General features: G+C 44.0%; 1 long non-coding RNA gene across 1 annotated transcript; it reads right to left on the bottom strand.

The window, feature by feature from the left end:
- Positions 1–1,067: 1,067 nt before the first annotated feature.
- Positions 1,068–7,745, bottom strand: LOC310687426. The gene is made up of 2 exons (XR_014516420.1): positions 7,577–7,745; positions 1,068–2,195 (listed from the first exon to the last, which is right to left on the bottom strand). It is a non-coding gene; the product is annotated as an uncharacterized lncRNA (long non-coding RNA).
- Positions 7,746–18,764: the final 11,019 nt, after the last annotated feature.

Below are 18,764 nucleotides of genomic sequence, written 5' to 3'. Positions count from 1 at the left end.
AGCCAGGCCTCTTTCAAGAGCTTCTACTGAGATGGATAAAGTCCAGGATCTCTGCTCCCCAGTTGGTGTAGAACCGGGTTGAACCAAGGGACCCAGTATAAAAAAGCTTTATGTGTTCCTTCATAACTTAATGGCAGAATATGTGTTGGTCATGCAAGAAGTTGCAGATAACACCCATCCTCCAGAAACACACAGAACATGTTTGGGGAAGCATCCTGACTGCAATTCTAAAGAGCCACTGCCAGGGAAGTGGTTCTGGTGCCAAGTCCCTCTTGCAATTAGCTCCTACCAACATACCCATCTCCAAAGGGTTGTTGTTGTTGTTGTTTAGTCGTTTAGTCGTGTCCGACTCTTCGTGACCCCATGGACCAGAGCACGCCAGGCACTCCTGTCTTCCACTGCCTCCCACAGTTTGGTCAGGCTCATGTTTGTAGCTTCGAGAACACTGTCCAACCATCTCGTCCTCTGTCGCCCCCTTCTCCTTGTGCCCTCCATCTTTCCCAATATCAGGGTCTTTTCCAGGGAGTCTTCTCTTCTCATGAGGTGGCCAAAGTATTGGAGCCTCAACTTCACGATCTGTCCTTCCAGTGAGCACTCAGGGCTGATTTCCTTAAGAATGGATACATTCGATCTTCTTGCAGTCCATGGAGTCTCAAGAGTCTCCTCCAGCACCATAATTCAAAACTCCAAAGGGGTATATCTGCAAGTTGGGGTATATCTGCAAGTTGAAGCTTCTACACAGCTATCAAGGGCAGCTCCACATACAGTATATTTCAGTAGACAGGCACCGAGGTCACAAAGACATGAAATCCCTTCTCATGTGATCTAGCTTTCGTAGGCCCCCCAAATGCCAAGCTAAACATACTGATAGCAACTGGAGCAGCAGCAAGGCATGACCCTAGCGGGTTGGTACATTAACCCACCATTCGCAAATCACTGATCTAGCATCTTTAACAAACAACATGAGCATCTGATGGCAATTGGTGAAATTGGGTCAGGCAACCCATTGATGAGAGATTCTATAATGAATTCGCACATCATTAGCTTTGAAAGAAAGACCACATGAGAACTTTGGAGAAGGCTTTTATCTTCGTTTTTAAAATGCTTGTCTAATATATTAATAATCATGGATAGAAATGAAGCATAATTTACACCCTCTTTACTGAATGAGTAATTCAAGAAATTATCTAAGGGGAAACAAGATATTGAACGGTTGACTTCATAGGAATCATTTTGAGAGGCTGCAAGGAAGGAACAACAATGCTTGACCTGGAAGTGGTGTGAATCTAGGAGAGGTTTGAGCTCTGCTCCACTCAGGGGCGGTTTCATCACCGAAAAGCAAGACAAGCAACTGTTCAGTGGGGCAATTCTTTTAGGGGTGTCCCCAGAAGAAGCCCAAGAAGATTGCCATGAACAGTTCATACTCTCTCAGCCAAAATTTCATTGCAGGCCTGGTTGCTCTACTTCATTATGCTGCCTCTTGTAGATGTAAATGCCATGGATTCTTGCAATCTCAAGGTAATGGTTTGCTGCAAGGGTGGGGAACCTCAGGCAGGAAACCAACCACAGGCTGTCTCCAGGTCACACCCCTTACTGGCTCTCCCTTACATCACCCTTAGGTGCCTTTGGGTGCCTGGAATGTGTCCTTGAGCTCTGATAATGCCTCTTGAGAGCTCACCTGGATGGAAGATACCAAGGAGTGTGGGGGACAGAGTGTAGCATCTCACTCATTGCTGGTGGGGCCACAGAGAAGGTGGGAGGCAAATGAGGGGAGTGACTGTTCCCGTTCTACATCTATATATCACCCTAAACAAACTATGATTCCTGGGCAGCATGCCATTTTCTGATTCGCCACTGGTGGCAAAATGTCTTGGACTGGCCCTGCCTATCACTTCATGGATGTTCGCTGTAGCTATCTATGCCAGCAGATGTGTACATTTTGTGCCCTGAGCAGGCTGATGATCTCTCAGAAGAAACGAAGTCCACCATCAGCAGGACACCTCCTCTGGGAGAAAATGTTTTCAGAATTGTGAAGCGACAAGCTGGGCACGGGGAGATGCTCTTCTTGAGAAGTTTGCTTGCAGAAGTGGTGCCTTAGGAACCAATCATTCTTTCCAGTCACTTTAATCAACTTCCCTATATTTCAAGAGTGTTAGCAGCATATATTTCATTTCTTCTTTCAAAAAGCCAGGCAGCTGAAAACAACAAAAGTGCAATATCAGCTATGAACCCCCAGTGAACCACAAACTTAAAGACCTAACAGATTCATCACAAATGGTACATATGTATGAAACTCCCAAACATTTGAACTATTTAGTTTGACTGAAATCTGCCATTGAATATATATATAGCCATGGATTTCCCCTTTTATATTAATAAGAGCTATATGATGATGAAGCACTGAGATCACCAACATGACCACTTGCACTTGCACAGACCTTCCCTGGTACCCACAGAGTTTATTCTCCCTGCTGAAATTAAGCCTGTTTTTTAAAATATTAAAGTCAATGTGATGGCATGTGCTTGGTTGTGCTATGTGCATTTGTGGTGTCTACAACAGCTTCTCTGAGTCCAGAGGCCGAAGAAGGTTGACAAGCCCTGGTTTGGTAGACTTCTCCCCTGGCTCCGGTGGGCAGAACCAAAATACATGAGCAGAGATTTCGAGAATGCAGCTCTCCGCTAAACATTTGGGGAAATAGTGACACAAGTTGTTTGACAGTAGAAAAGACCATCTCAGGAAGTGGCGCACTGTGCTACACACACTCTCTGTATCCTCTGTCCAAGCAAGCAAGAGACATTATCAGGGTTCAAGGGCATTTCCAGTCAGCCAAAGGCACTCAGTGATGATGTAAAGGAGAGCCAGCAAGGGGTGTGCTCTGGGAAGAGGTGTGACAGCCTGCAGATGGCTCCATCCCTATAGTAAACCATTACCTCAAGGTTGCAAGAGACCATGACATTTATAACTCTGCAGCTTCACTAGCAATGAGCAGCAGAAGTGGCAGGCAAGCCCCTCACCAAGCTCTGGGTGGGGATGATGCAAGTGGCCATCCTAGTCGAGCTTGGTGGCCAAGGGTGGCAGGAGGGGCAGTGACTGGGACCTGTGCACTCCTCCCCACTCTTTCCTCCTCAAGGAAGACCTTCTCTTTTCTTTCCAGACCTGCCTTCCCTCCCAGCTGCCCCCAGCCTGCCTCAGCGAGGCTAACAGTTGGAGGGAGAAAGGTTGTTTTCTGCTGCTCCAGAGAAGCGGACACAGAGCAATGGATCCAAACTACAAGAAAGAAGATTCCACCTAAACATTAGGAAGAACTTCCTGACACTAAGAGCTGTTCGACAGTGGAATTTGCTGCCAAGGAGTGTGGTGGAGTCTCCTTCTTTGGAGGTCTTTAAGCAGAGGCTTGACAACCATATGTCAGGAGTGCTCTGATGGTGTTTCCTGCTTGGCAGGGGGTTGGACTCGATGGCCCTTGTGGTCTCTTCCAACTCTATGATTCTATGATTCTAAGATGGTCCTGGTGGCAAGCCAATAGATTGCAGGGGAGAGAGGCTGATGTGCAAAGTCAAGGTTTCATACAACTCTCATGACCGCCTGGTCTTCAGCTTGAGAATGGCTCTTATTTCAGGCAACACAAAGGAGTGAGAAGGACTGTTCCGTAGAGATGACCTATTAGAAAGCCACGTTTATGCCCCTGCTGGTACAGCGGGCTAATCAGATATTAAAGTGATATTATACTTGACCTTAGGAGATAACTTAGCCTGTAAAATTTCCTTTAGAAGGTCATGAAGAGCCCCTGGGGATTCAGTTAATCCACAGGACCTCACAAAAATGTCCTGTCTCCACTTGATACAAAATCTGTTTGAAATTAGACCGAAGTCATGTGGTGCAGAGGCTGGAGCAGACTTAGCTTATATCATCACAAAAAGTGCCTTGCGTTGAGTTAGGCCATCTCGTTTGACTTCTAGCAGATGAGAATACTTAACTGCACTAACAGAAAAAAAATCACCCTGCAGACATCTATGCAGTCATGATAGCAATGGGTGTTCCACACTTGGCAAGTTCTTGCAGACCTAGAAAATATGCTATATTCCAGGAATTCCCTAAATACGAGGGGTGTGCATTGACTCTGTGGGGGCCATGAATGAGATTTGAGGGTAGTCCCAACAATCCTGAATCAGACTGAGGCATCAACAAGGTGTAGTTATTCTGTAGTCTCGGTTGTCAGGAAAAAAAAGCATGGCCATTTTTCTCTTCTCTTCTGAGAAGCTGAACCAAATTTAATGGGGGAAGACTTGGTGTTTGTGAGGTGATGGGGTGAAAAGTGTGAGAATCTTTTGTTCTGATGGATGGATCTAGCTTTCAATCACATTGCATTGTTTTCCCAAGGCTCTCCAATCACACTGATCTGGTGAAGGGAGTGAAAAAATTGATATTTTTTTCCACATGTGGATCCATTACTTTTCTTTTGTTTAAAGAATCAACCTTTAGTCTCCCCACCCCCACCCCAAAAAACCTTGATGGATCTGCATACAACATGGCAGAGTTAGTCTATACTCAAAATAATAATAATAAAAATGTCAAGTAGCGCCTTAGAGACCAACTAAGTTTGTTCTTGGTATAAGCTTTCGTGTGCATGCACACTTCTTCAGATACACTGAAACAGAAGTCACCAGACCCTTATATATAGTGGGAGGGTGGGGTGGGGGTGTCTCATTACATATGCTAATCATCTGCATACTATCCCTTGCTTTTTCCTGTAGGACTAATTGCAGTCGTTAACAGTTGTCAACAGGTTTACTATACCCATTGAGTCAATCACCCATCTCCTACTACCCTCCTGAGAAAATCCCCATCCCACCCTCCCACTATATATAAGGGTCTGGTGACTTCTGTTTCAGTGTATCTTCATTTTTTCAGGTGGCTGGGTAACAGGGCTTTGACTCTTGAACCTCCTTACTTTAAAACGATTAAGTAGGCTGAGTAGTGTACAGTCATACCACAGCTCCCGAATGCCTTGGGAGTCAAATGTTCTGGATCCCAAATGATCAAAAACTGGAAATGAGTGATCCGGTTTTTGAACTTTTTTTGGAAGCCGGACATACAATGCAGCTTCCGCTATTGTTTCCGGCACGCCTGCACAATGAGGAACCAATTGGAAGTCGTGCCTTGGTTTCTGAACCTTTCAGAAGTCAAACAGACTACCGGAATGGATTCCGTTTGACTTCTGAGGTACGTCTGTATATTCCTGCTTGCATACTTTTCGGTGTATATTTCACAACAACATCAACAGTCCTGGGTGTGCAGCTAAGTAATGTCATGTGTCCAAAGTCACTGGTCCACATAAATAGAAGGAACTTTTCAGTTAAGAACTCAATGGAGGGAAATAGGATACGATTGAATTTAGTGGGGCTTCTGGAGCTTACGCCATGCCGATCAGCATCCGATGCTGCTTGAGATGTCATCTGCAAAAGTTTAGCCTGAATCATCCTAAGATCAGTGTATCGAAACCTCAAAAAATTGGTAGGATCAGGTCTCTCGATTCCCATAATCTTGGCTTTCCTTCAGTGGGCCTTTGAAGCTGAGTGCAGCAAGTCAATGATTTAAGGAAGGGGCATGCTTCATTAAAGTCTATGCGTATGCTGTTTGTATTAACCACACATGCGTTTGTCACTCCTAATTGGGTGCTGAAACAGGCGGATGCAACTCACAGTATGACTCCCTGTGAGCTGTCATAAACAGAAATCGAAAGTGGTGCCAAATTTTCTAAGGGTTGACAGCCAATGATTAGGTTGTTTTAAGACAACGGACAGACAGAATCCCCCATAACATCTAAATGCATGGATGCCGTGTGAAATCTGTCTTGAAAGGATCTGTGACTTGTGCTTGTGTTCATTCATTATGGCTACATTTTAAACAGGGATGTGTGAAACACTGACTTTATTTCTGCCTCCTTGGCATGTTGTGTTCAGGATATTTATCCACAGTAGTGGGTATGTATTTCCCCACCCTCTATCTTTATATCCTACCTTTAAGCTGGGATAGCTCAGTTGGTAGAGCATGAGACTTTTAATCTCAGGGTTGTGGGCTTGAGCCCCATGTTGGGCCAAATATTCCTGCATTGTAGGGGGTTGGGCTAGATGACCCTCAGGGTCCCTTCCAGCTCTGCCATTCCATGATTCTATTATTCTCTCTGCTTTCATGGAACCCAAGGCAGAATACATGTGATTCCCAAGTGGTCTCCCAACCAGACACTGACCAGGCCCGGACCTGCTTAGCTTTGGTAATGTAGTGGCCTTGTGTGCCTCCACACCACGCAGTCTGCAACTATGGATATCATTTTATCTGCAGTTGGTTATATTGTGTGTCCCACACTCCTGTTCTGGGCACCGCACTTTAAGAAGGACATTGGCAGACAGGAGTGTGTCCAGAAGAGGCTAACAAGGTTTGAGAGGGGTCAATAAATGAAGGCCCAAGGGAAATGGTCTAAAGAGGGTTTGTTTATTTGTTTGAGCCTAAAGAGAAGGTGGAGGGGAGCTGCTTTAAAATGTTTGCAGGGCTGAAGATGGAGAAGGCTTGTTTTCTGTTGCTTTAGAAAAAAAAAGGAGAACTAGAACCTACGAGTTGACATTGAAGCGAAGAAGAGTTCAACTAAATGTTTCAAAAAACGTCCTAATGGTAAGAATGGTTCAACAGTGGCAGATGGTGGGATGTCCTTTACTACATGTATGTAAGCAGAGGACAGACAGGTATTGGTAAGGGTTTAGAGTCCTACAAAGGGTTGGACTAGATGACTTCCAAGAAACCCTTGCACAATAAAAATTGATTTAGTTATTTGAAGTATTTATACCCCATCTCTTTAGCAAGAAAAGCTCCTAGAATGGCTTACAAATCAATTGAAGGAGCATGGGCCTTACTCAGAGGCTTAACATCTTTAAAAAGACATGGCACTAAAGGAAAAGGGGAGGGGGAGGAAAGAAGAAAGTAAGCAAGCTCAGGCACCACATTCTCAATGTTACAAGGTTCTTGGGGTTTGGGGAGAATTGGGGATAAAAATGAATTTTCACACATGCAACATATTTGCAGATTGCTACTGCATGTACCGAGATCATGGGGATTTTGTGTGCAGAGCTTACACATGTGCAGTTGTACACACAATGCCTCTGGACAGAGAAGGAACAGCAAGGACACTCCTGATTTCCCCCTCCATGTGTTTAGCAACTGTCCGCCAAGAGCCAACTCTGTCAATGTATCAGAAGGGCTGCAAAGGAGCGTCCACAAAGGGAGAATATTTTCCTCCTCAGGTTGCTGAATATCACTGCCCTCTGAGATGCTGAAGATGCTTGCTTCGCGGGTCATAATAAGCCAAAATGTCAAGCTCTGCGCCGGTATGAAAAAGCGGTATCTCGAAATGGGTCTGAATTAATCAACTAAACAATGTGCAAAATATCCACTGGCAAAAGATGAAGATGACATGAGCCAGTAGCCTGCGAGCTCGGAAGAAGCCAAGGCTGCTCTTCTACCCAGTACCAGCAAAGCCATGTTGAAATGATTGGAATCAATTTATAACAGAGAGTTACTGACCTTTTAAAAAGGTTGCCGGTCCATTTATATATCTCCTGTGGTGCTCACCTCCTTTATTCATGCTTAGCATATGCTGTCACTCTTGCTACATTGCCTCACAGTTCCTTGTTAACTTTCTTTGGAGTATGTACAGCACATAGGCCTGCTGAACTGTCTTTGAAGGTGCTGTCAAGCTAAAGAGGGAGAGAGAGAAACAGACAGACACACAGAGAAATGTGTTGTTCTCCCCCCTTTTTGGATGCCGCAGTTCCAGTTCTAACACGGATTTTGCTTTGAAGGGGAGGGATGTACACCGGGTGAATAAAACATCTATTAGTGATGGGCACAGAATTCCCTTGTGAATCTCCGCTTTCATTTTTTTAAAAAATGAAACCAAGTTTCTAGTCCACAAGATTGATGGGAATGCTGCCCCTCTTAAGAACATGCAGAGTAACTTGAGCGACATACCCAGGATGCCTCTCATCTTAACAACAGATTACAGGGTCAGATTTGTCAGCCTTCCACAATTATCTGCTTCCATTTCTGTTGCTGTTTAGGCAGCCATGGACAGCAAGGTGTGGCAGAGGTATTTACCTAACCAGGTAAACCACTGATGCTTAATAGGTGGGAGCAAGGCGAGGCAGTGCAAACACACAGCTGAGCCAACGAAGTGCTCCTGCCAGTGTGATGTCAGCACACCACCCTCCCCACAACTTCTCCCTTCCAGGTAAGCTACAGCCATTCACCTGTTGGGAGGTTAGGGAAACATCTCCATCCCAGCCCACTGTCTGCTACTGGGTTTAGCACAGGTATGCCCGTGGTTCGTCTGTATGATGACCTGTGTCAGGAAAGAAACAGAGAAAGAAAAATATTTCATTGGACATCATCAACTTCCATTGCTCTCTACAACTATCCACACCAAATTATGCCTCGAAGACAAGCAAAGGCACCTCTCATCACTTGACTAGTGACTACAAGTGACAGACGTACCTTCTGACATTGGGATGGGGGGGGGGGGGAGCTGAAAGCTAAGTGGTTTACGTAATTAAAATCTAAAAAAGATGCTTTTCCCAGCTGTTGCTTTTGAAGTTGTCCTAGGTTGGTGGCTAGGAGCCAGCATTCAATTAAGATTTTGCATTTTTCATCAACAGGAGTTGGTGTGCTGTATTATGTCAATAATTCCCTTTAAATTAATCTTTTTTTTAAGATATGGAGGCAGTAACAGGTGTCCAGGCCGTCAATTATTAAAGATGGGCTCCACTGAAAGTAGGGCTGTCCCAGGGTGATTTGTAAACCATTTGAAGTGCAAACTAATTTTTTTTTTAACAATACCCCAAAGCCACTCAAACTGAAACTTCCTCATTGGAAAGTTAGCTTGGCCCGTGCTTGATTAATTCCTAGGAGTTTGGTTTTTAAAAAGAGGCATGTGGGTTCTGCTGCTCAGCCTGAGGTACCTTTGAAGCTAATGGCAACACACACACACACACACACACACACAGGCAACTGCCCATCTTGGCTTGCAGCTGACCTGAATAGCTGATTTCTCTGTCATTAGGTTACCCTGACCTAACTTTCTACCAATATTCTTGCAGACTGAGACTTTTGGAAGACACAGTAAGTACTCCTAGACTAGGACCTGTGCCCATAACACAACAGGTTCTGTTCTCCTGCTGTGCTGAAAACCTAAAGATCAAAGGGAATCTGAGCATCATGCTAGCTTCCATACCTGCCTTGTACACCTTCTTTCAGATGACTTTCAGCACAGCTTCAAAAAATGCTTCCCACAGACACAGCTTTCAGGTTCCTCAGACCACCTGCCAGGCACTTCAATGTACATCCGTGCATGGTCTAGAACCCAAAGTTGACGGGGCAGAGGACTCTCACCATCCCTAGGCATTGACCATGCTGCTTTAGGTGCCAAGGCTTCTCCCAAGGAATCTTGGAGATTGTATTTTCAAAAGGGTGCTGAGAATTCTCTGATAGAAACCCCTGTTTCCTTACAAAACTATTCCTATGGAGAAATAAAAAGGTAAAGGACCCCTGGACGGTTAAGTCCAGTCAAAGGCAACTATGGGGTTGCAGCACTCATCTTTCTTTCAGGCCGAGGAAGCCAGTGGTTGTCCACAGGCAGCTTTCTGGGTCATGTGGCCAGCATGACTAAATGACTTCTGGCACAGCGGAACACCATGCTGGAAACCAGAGTGCATGGAAATATCGTTTACCTTCCCGCTGCAGCAGTACCTATTTATCTACTTGCACTGGCGTGCTTTCAAACTGCTAGGTTGGCAGGAGATGGGACAGAGCAACAGAGGCTCACTCCATTGTGCAGATTTGAACCGCCAACCTTCGGATCGGCAAGCCCAAGAGGTTCAATGGTTTAGACCACAGTGCCACCCGCATCCCTACTGCTGCTAAGCAAGCCTGGGTCTGCTTGGTACCTAGATAGGAAGCCTCCTGAGAATCACATGTTTGCCACCTTGGGTTCTGTTGAGGAATCAAGGTGTGGATGCAAATTTAAGAAAATATTAGAAACCTCTCAAAGGCTACTAGAAGGATCAAGGGTGTTTTTTTAATCACTTTGGGCATCATGGTTTGGAACAGCCTTTCTGAAAAGGTCTGTCAATGTTCCATCTTGTTAATCTTTAAAAAATATATATGTAAGATTCATCTGTTTTGCACAAACCCATGGCAACTAGGAGAGAAACAGCAAGTTCTTTTGATATTTGCAATTTTAAAGTGTTTTGAGGAATGCTTAATTGTTTTTAATTACACTGTTTGATGGGTGCTTTTGATTTTGATCTGTCTAAGCCACCTCAAGCCACACACAGAGAGAAAACATAGCTCAATTTCAGCTACAGTCCAATATATTTATGCGTATATTTCTATACTGCAAAATCATCACCATCCACAATAAAAGAATCTGTTCAAAGCAGTGTGTATAGAAATGTCAGAGAATTCTAAGGAAAATGGAAACAGGAGAGGAAGTCACTAGTGTTCACTTATTCATTCCATATTTGGAATGGAAAGCAATCCAGTGAATACAATTGGCATTTGCTGTTGTGGTTTTCAATCTGTATACAATATGTCATTGATAATCGCCCCAATTTGCATTATGTCCATTGCAATAAAATTGAGGGATTGGAATAATGCAATGCTAATCATGTAAAATTCTGCCATAGTGCACAGTTAGATGCATAATGTGTTTTTTTGTCAGAAGACAAACTGCAGCAGAACGGAAACAGCACTGCATGTGATACATACAAAGCCAAAAAGAAATCAATGCCTCTTAGATCCCTAGGTAGATCAAGGTAACATAATAAAATCATAGATAAGGGGCAAATATAAAGAGGCAAATATGGGTTGAACTGAGCCACAAATAAAAATATTTAAATATTTTAAGCTGTGTCTAAAATGAAGCATAGAAAATGCCTGCCTAATATGCATAGGTAGTGGATTCTACAGCAAAAATTACAGCAAATTTGGGGATGCCTGCTTGGACAAAGAACATCTGAGGATTATTTCAGGAGGCCCAAAGAGGTTTGAAATAGCTAGGAAAATTGTTGAGTATCACATGCATTTGGTATCTTATACCCCCTCTAAATCAGCCCGTGTGGTGAATCATGGGAAACAACGTGGGATCGACAGATTTTGGGTTCTCTCAGATCAGTTTTGGGTTCTCTGCATTTCTCATTCTTTCAGTCTTAAATTCAATTCTCCACTTTCCATATCAAATTGTATTTACCAAAAAAAAAAAAACCTCCTCGTGAAAATTCATCAGCATTTTTGTGCAAAATTCTTCTAAGATGCCTATTTTGTGTGCAGTTTTGTCTAACATAACACATTCTTTTCTTTAAAAAATGTTGCCTAATATATGCATTGTTAGGCACATTTTTAACTTGATAGATGCGTTTTTGGGCGTATTATTTAACTGGAAAACTGCATTGCAAAATTCAAAGAAGTGCGAATTTCAAATGCTGGCTCTCCCATTCAGTTCCCCTGTTGTTTCGGGAAATGTAAAATCACCTTTAAATGCAAAATGGATTGAATTTCCCCCACATACCTAAAAAAAAAAAAAATCCCCCCAACATATATCTTATAAATACAGCAATACAGGGATCCTTTCCCCCTTTCCAACCTTAAGAAAATATTTTACCTGGTGTAAGCCATCTCCTTAGGTCAATTCCATGCTGAGAATTTCTTGCTGCTTGGCTTTATATTCTATATCTATATATAAATCCTAAATTAATACACTAGGTGCTCTGCAGCCAGTGCGGTTCCGCATTGATCTTGGCGAGCTTGTTTACACTGTTTTGGCAAGTTGCTGATGTACTTCTCCCTGGGGACAGAGCAGGGGTTAATTGCTGTTAAACTCTCAGTGCCAAGAAATGGTTCACACTCCCTGCTACATTAAAGATGACACTAATAAGGAAGGAGTGCACAGGATTGCTCCGCGTTGGAAAATTGGACTTGCGGTGACAGAAACTTGGAGCCGAGTTGATGTAATAGGGAGGCCGTAATGTAATTAGGACTGCTGAACATGTGTCATACCAAGTTAAAACGATACATTAATGAATCAAAATAGGTGATGGAGTGTTGCTCTTTCTGCAGATAGAGGTGTTTTCAAGGTTAGATTGTCTTTAATTTAATAATCGGCAAAATGGATATTCCTCAAATTATAAACAAAATTGACTTGAAGGCTTTCGAGCGCCTTACTCCCTCCCCCCCGTACCAAATCAGCGAGTCAGGCAAGGCGGGGGGCAGGGGAGACGCCATGTTGAACATATCTCTATTGAGTTCAGTGTAGGTTACATTTTTTTTAAACAGAGAAATAAGGCTTTTTCAGAGACAACCATTTATTTCCTTTGAATATTTTTAGCCGCCGTTTTTGTTTTGTTTCACTGTGATCTTAATTCAGCTGAGAAAACAGTAGGCATAATGTTAACATAAGGTTAAAAGAGGGGGGGAAAGGTAAAGGACCCCTGGACGGTTAAGTCCAGTCAAAGGCGACTATGGGGTTGCGGCGCTCATCTCTCTTTCAGGCCAAGGGAGCCGGTGTTTGTCCACAGACAGCTTTCCAGGTCATGTGGCCAGCATGACTAAACCACTACTGGCACAACGGGACACCGTGACAGAAACCAGAGCGCACAGAAACGCTGTTTACCTTCTTGCCACAGCAGTACCTATTTATCTACTTGCACTGGTGTGCTTTTGAACTGCTAGGTTGGCAGAGCTGGGACAGAGCAACAGGAGCTCACCCCATCGTGGGGGTTCAAATTGAGCAGCTAAAGGGAAGAATAAAATGTGGACTCAACAATATATAAATTGATAGCAGCAGAAGAAAAACAGGAGCAATATCATAATTGCAGGGCCTGCTTCCTGCAACTCAAGAAGCAATATACACTCTGGGCTTCTCAAGCAAATGAATGTATACTACACATAAAGTGCCACTACGAAGAAGGCCATGCTCCTAGTCCATGTAACTTTCAGAAAAATAATTTTGATGGAACAGAGCACCTGAACATCAGTGCCACACCCTCATCCCTGAACATCTCAATCTAGGGTGTCTCTCATGGAAATATCTCTGCACAGTATTGGTTTCTGCTTCTAGGCCACATCTGCACCATATATTTAAAGCACAATTACACTGCATTAACAATCCTGGCTTTCCCTAAATAACCCTGTGAACTGTAGCTTGTTATGGGTGCTGAGAATTGTTAGGAGACTCCTGTTTCTTTCACAGTGCTAGAATTCTCAGAGGGGTTTAACGATCAAGCTCTCTTCCCAGGGGATACTGAAACTTGAAGCTATGTGAGGGAAATAGGGGTCTTCTACCAACACTCAGCACCTATAGGAAACTACAGTTCACATGGGGTTGGGAGGGAAGTGTCAAAGTGTATCATAGTGCTTTAAATGTGAGATAAAAAATGAAAATGCCTAAATGAATAAAACCCTATTCCTTAAAAAAAAGGGAAAAAAAGATGGGGAGCAAGTTGGTTGATTGTCCTGTGTGGATAACACCTTTGTTATATATATTTAGGAAGAGGGGATTTGATTAATTTAAAGCAAACCTATTTAATTTGCATGTCTCTGAATTTTGCAAGGCAATCCTCCAGCCAAGTAATGTATATATGATGCATATACTAGGGCAACATTAGCATAAAATGTGTATATTAATGAATATAACATACCAGAGTGCATTATATTAGGTAAAATTAGATACAAAAATATGTATATTTGGAAAAATTCATAAAGAAATTATGAATTTTCAGGACTTTAATAAATAGTAAGAGATAAATAGACAGACAGACAGACAGATCAACAGTTCAGCTAGGCAGATTATGTCTCTGGGATGGCAATGGTCTTGTTTATGAGAAGAACAGTCATTTTATTTATCCACCAGAGATGTAAAAATCCCTTTGGGATGCTTCATAGGAAGTGATTCATAAATAAAATATATTAACAACACCAGTCCACTCTCTAGTAAAAGCCCTTTCCCCCTTTTTTCTTTTGCTTCTAATTTTCCCTGACTTTCTGATGTTGAGTAGAAAAGTGTGCGGAGGGTTGCCCGCATGTTCAGCTAAATGTGCTAGGAGTTCTCCTTGTGATTGGAACCCTTAAGTGTGTAAGGGTCTGGATCACAGGAAGGACAGCAAGCACGTTCTCCTGAGCATCCTTGGAATCTCCCTTCAGACCTTGCAATTCAGCATAGAAAGGTCAGGAATTGGGGAGGCAGGGTGGCTTCCAATGGACATATCTTGGAAGCATCTAAAGAGGGCTTGTGTGTATCCTGCACCGAGTATAGCTGCAGATGGAGTTTGCATTATAGGGTTGACATGCATCAAGAATTTCCTGGACATATCCACAAGTAGTGTCCGGACAAAATTGGAAAAGCTCAAAAATGTCCAATTTCTTTGCAATTTTGCAAAAGACACAGAACCAGCTGCCGAGAGGAGTGGAGGTGCTACACTAAGATTCCTAGCAGGTGTGTTGCTGTTACTTACTGGGAAGAGCAAAGGGGCTGAGAGTTGGGCACAGTCCCTCCCTTTAAAGTGTTGTATTGAACAGGAGCACCATCATGCTATTAACAAATGATGTGACATCCGCAGCAAGCATATGTCAAAAATACCTACTTTGACTTCCAGGAAGAGGGTAGTACCTATAAAGTGACTGAGTTCCTTTTTGAAATTTTTGTTTAAGCATCAACAACTATAGTTTAGTTCGAGAGTGATATGGCTGTGCACTGCCACCGTAAAAGATGAATGCTAGTTTTGGTAACTTCTGTTGTATAATTGTTGAGTTTTATAGCACGTCTGAGGTGGTGAATTTAGCTGCAGAGCTTCGCAATCTCCCCTATCTTCCATCTGTCCTTTCCGTCAAAGTCAATCCGACGCTTTTCTTCATCTCAGTTATTTGAAGTTCCATTATTTCTGGTCTTTCTCCATTGTTTATTGCAGCATCGTTGTTGCCGCCTGACGACCTTCTGGGCACAAACCCCGTTGGCTCCCCACTGCTTCAGAAGCAGCCAATTGTTGCACACACTTCCCTCTGTGGGCTTCCTCTAGAGATTCAAAAGGCAAACACTCCACTTTTCAGATAGACCAGGGACGGGGAACCTCAGGCCAAACCTCAGGCCAACTCTGGGCTCCAGGCCTTTCTATGTGGACCCCAGGATTCTCCCCAAGCCACAGCCCTCACCGGTTCTGCATTGTACCTTCCCTGATTTTATTTGCCTGGCCATCCTTTGGACACAGAATGTTTTTGCCTGACTGGAACATGCCCTTCAGATCTGTGAATGCCTCTTGCTTTTGCTGTGGTGGCATTTGCGTTGTGCTGACCTTCCTGCTCCCTTGACCCTTTCCTTTCTTGTAAGCAACAGCAATTTAACCTGCTGGGAAGCTAGCACAGGGGCCCTGCCCCAAAAGGTAAGCTGCTAGACTTAAGTCCAGGGTGATAAAATCACTAATAATAATAATAATAATAATAATTTATACCCCACCCACCTGGCTGGATTTCCCCAGCCACCCTGGACAGCTCCCAACAGAATATTAATAATAATAATTTTTTAAAAGTGATAAAACATCAAACATTAAAAACTTCCCTAAACAGGGCTGCCTTCAGATGTCTTCTAAAAGTCAGTTAGTTGTTTATTTCCTTGACATCTGATGTGAGGGCGTTCCACAGGGCAGGCATGACTACCAAGAAGACCCTCTGCCTGCCTGTTCCCTCACTGCGGAGGGAACCACCACAAGACTCTCAGAGCTGAACCTCAGTGTCTGGGCTGAATGATGGGGGTGGAGACGCTCCTTCAGGTATACTGGGCTGATGTCATTTAGGTCTTTGAAGGTCAGCACCAACACTTTGACTTGTGCTCGGAAACATACTGTGAGCCAATGTAGGTCTTTCAGGACCGGTGTTATGTGGTCTCGTCGGCCACTCCCAGTCACCAGTCTAGCTGCCACATTTTGGATTAGTTGTGGTTTCCAGGTCACCTTCAAAGGTTGTCCCACATCTTTGAGCTATTTCTGAGGATGTTATGGGCTGCCATATGTCCGTCTGCAGTATTTTGGATATGTCTGGGAAATTCCATATGTATGGCAACCCTAACTGGCCCTGCCTAAGTACGAGGACCCAAACAACTGTCCCATCATGCTGAGTTCTGGTTCTTCTTCCCACCACTAGAATCTGAAATCAAGTCTTTATCCTTGATTTCATTATGACTTCTCTTACCAACCTCTTCCTGGTTCTTCTCCTTTGTTTTGCTTCAGACCCTGTTCACTATTTCAAAGGGTCCTTGTTGGCTTCACAGAAAAATAAGCAAACAAAAATCCCAAGGAAATATATTGTGTGTGAGTACGTGCCAGAGTGTCTGTGTGCATGTGCATACACTTGGGTGATTCTATCATTTTATCTGAAGCCTGCATGTGGAGGGCTGGTGACTTATAGCCTTGCTTGAGGGATTCTCCTGAAATATAATGAACTGTGTCATATAATTCACTAGAAATTGCCAGGAAGTTATCACCTGTTACTGCTGATGACCAGGAAAAAAGGTGGTTGGGGAGGTTTGGGGAGCGGGGGCAAGAAGCTTAAATCAGCAAATTGAGGTTAATGTACCTGTAACTTTATTCCAATTTCTCTGGTTGGGCTGTAGAGTGATTATGCTTTCACAGGAGGCATTTCGGTCAAAAAGTTTTAAAAACCTTTTTTGATGTTTTTCAGTTCTAGCATATAGGAAATAGCCTGTTCTGAACAGGAGAGAGAGAAAGAGAGAGAGATTCTTTTATCAAACAGAACATAAGCAGAGGCTTCTGAATCAGGCTAGGGGCCCATGTAGACCAGCCCCTTGTTCTCACAGAGGCCCGTAGGAAGCCAAGAAGCGGGACCCCTCCTGAGGCACCCAGCACCTGGTATTCAGAAGATGGATAGATAAATAAAATCTTTATTTGCATCAGCCACAAGCCATAGCAAAGGATCAAATACAATAAAATACAGATATAGAGGGATTCTTCTTTGGCGATCACCTGTAGCCGAGTAAGATTGTCTTCCATAAACACGGTTTTAACAATGAGTCCGTAAATGACTGTGGATGCCAATTCCGGATCCACACGTCCTTCCACAGTGGAGACATTGGTTTCTGGGTGGGTCTTGATCACAGTGTGGATTTGCCAAGCGTGCCTTCCTCTTAGCACGTTTCTCTCTTGCGTTCTGAGTTCAAGTATCTTCAAAGCCCATGATACCTTTGGGAAAGGTTGTTCTCCAACTGGAGTGCTCGCAGGCCAGTGTTTCCCAGTTGTCAGTGTTTATACTACATTTTTTAAGATTTGCAGTTATAGCTAGGTGGTTGACTATACAAAATGCATTCTGAAAGTTTACAACTATACAAATAAAAGAGTTAATAACTGTCCTTGACCACAAGTAAAACAAATGAACGTGTGGGGTTTCTTTACTAGGCGTTGAATGGGTATTCAGAAGCATTACTACCTCTGCAATTGAAGTAGAACATATTGTTATGAGTTAATGGGGGAACAGGGACCCCCCCATATCCTTGAATGCCAGAAAGCCCCCTCTAGATTCTTGGGTGCTGGAATTTAATCAGAGCAAGCAGGTAGATTTCCCCACACACACACCAGACAGGGGGCAGAGGGAGATGATGGCCTTGCCAGGTACAAGACAAAATACTCCACAGGTAATAGAGAGGAAGATTGCCAGGGTAATGTGGGTGTGGTGTCATGACGGAAGATGGTCAACTTTTAAACCAGGCTTGGAATAGTGGAAAGAAGAGAAGGAGTTGCTTGGCAAAGCGTTTTCTGGGAAGGAGAAGCAGGAAATAGGTAGAACCCCATGCAGGGGCTGAAGGTCAGCACCGTCTTGGTGGGCTGCAGGGGCACAGATGTGGGCCCCAGATCATGGGTGCCCAACGACGCTGATGTAATGTGATTTCATGATGTCACGTTATGCCGCCCCCAGAGGTGGCATCTGAGGTCCTGCAAGGCCTAGGACACTGCTTTCAAGGCCCCCCAAGGCAGACAGAGCCTCCGGGACCTCATGAGGAACCAGAGGTCCTATCTGAGGCCTTGTAAGGCCTTGCAAATGTCATTCTAGGTCCCACACGGCCTCCAATGTCACTTCCGGTTCCTTGCGAGAAACTGGAAGTGGCGTCCGAGGTCTCACATGGTCTCTGACATCACTTCCAGTTCCTGCAACAACATTCTGTTCACCTGTACTTTCCCAGCAACTGGTACTCTGAAGCATTTCTGCCTTTGACCATGGAGGTGGAACATAGTTTTTGTGCCTAGTTGCCACTGATAGCCCTATCTTCCACCAATATGGCTAATTCCAAGTTTGAGAACCATCTTGCTATGATACCTATCCTACCTGCTAGCCCGAGTTAGTTCTTCTTTTAGATACACCACATACAGTCATACTCGGGTTACGAAGGCTGCGGGTTACACGTTTTTGGGTTGTGGACCGCACCGAACCCGGAAGTACCGGAACAGGTTACTTCTGGGTTTCGGTGCTCGCACATGTGCAGAAGCACAAAATGACGTCCCACACATGCACAGAAGCGCCGAATCACATCACGCACGTGCGCAGATGCGGCACTTCAGGCTGTGAATGCTGTGGGTTGTGAACGTGCCTCCTGCACAGATCACGTTTGCAACCTGAGGTATGACTGTATTGCAAACCTGGATCGCAAAACAACCCAGTTAGG

The sequence above is a fragment of the Podarcis liolepis genome, assembly GCF_965112155.1.
Source record: "Podarcis liolepis genome assembly, chromosome: 10".
NCBI classification, from domain to species: Eukaryota; Metazoa; Chordata; class Lepidosauria; order Squamata; family Lacertidae; genus Podarcis; species Podarcis liolepis.
The sequence above is the reverse complement of the archived record's forward strand: the minus strand, read 5'-3'. Positions and strand labels throughout refer to the sequence as shown.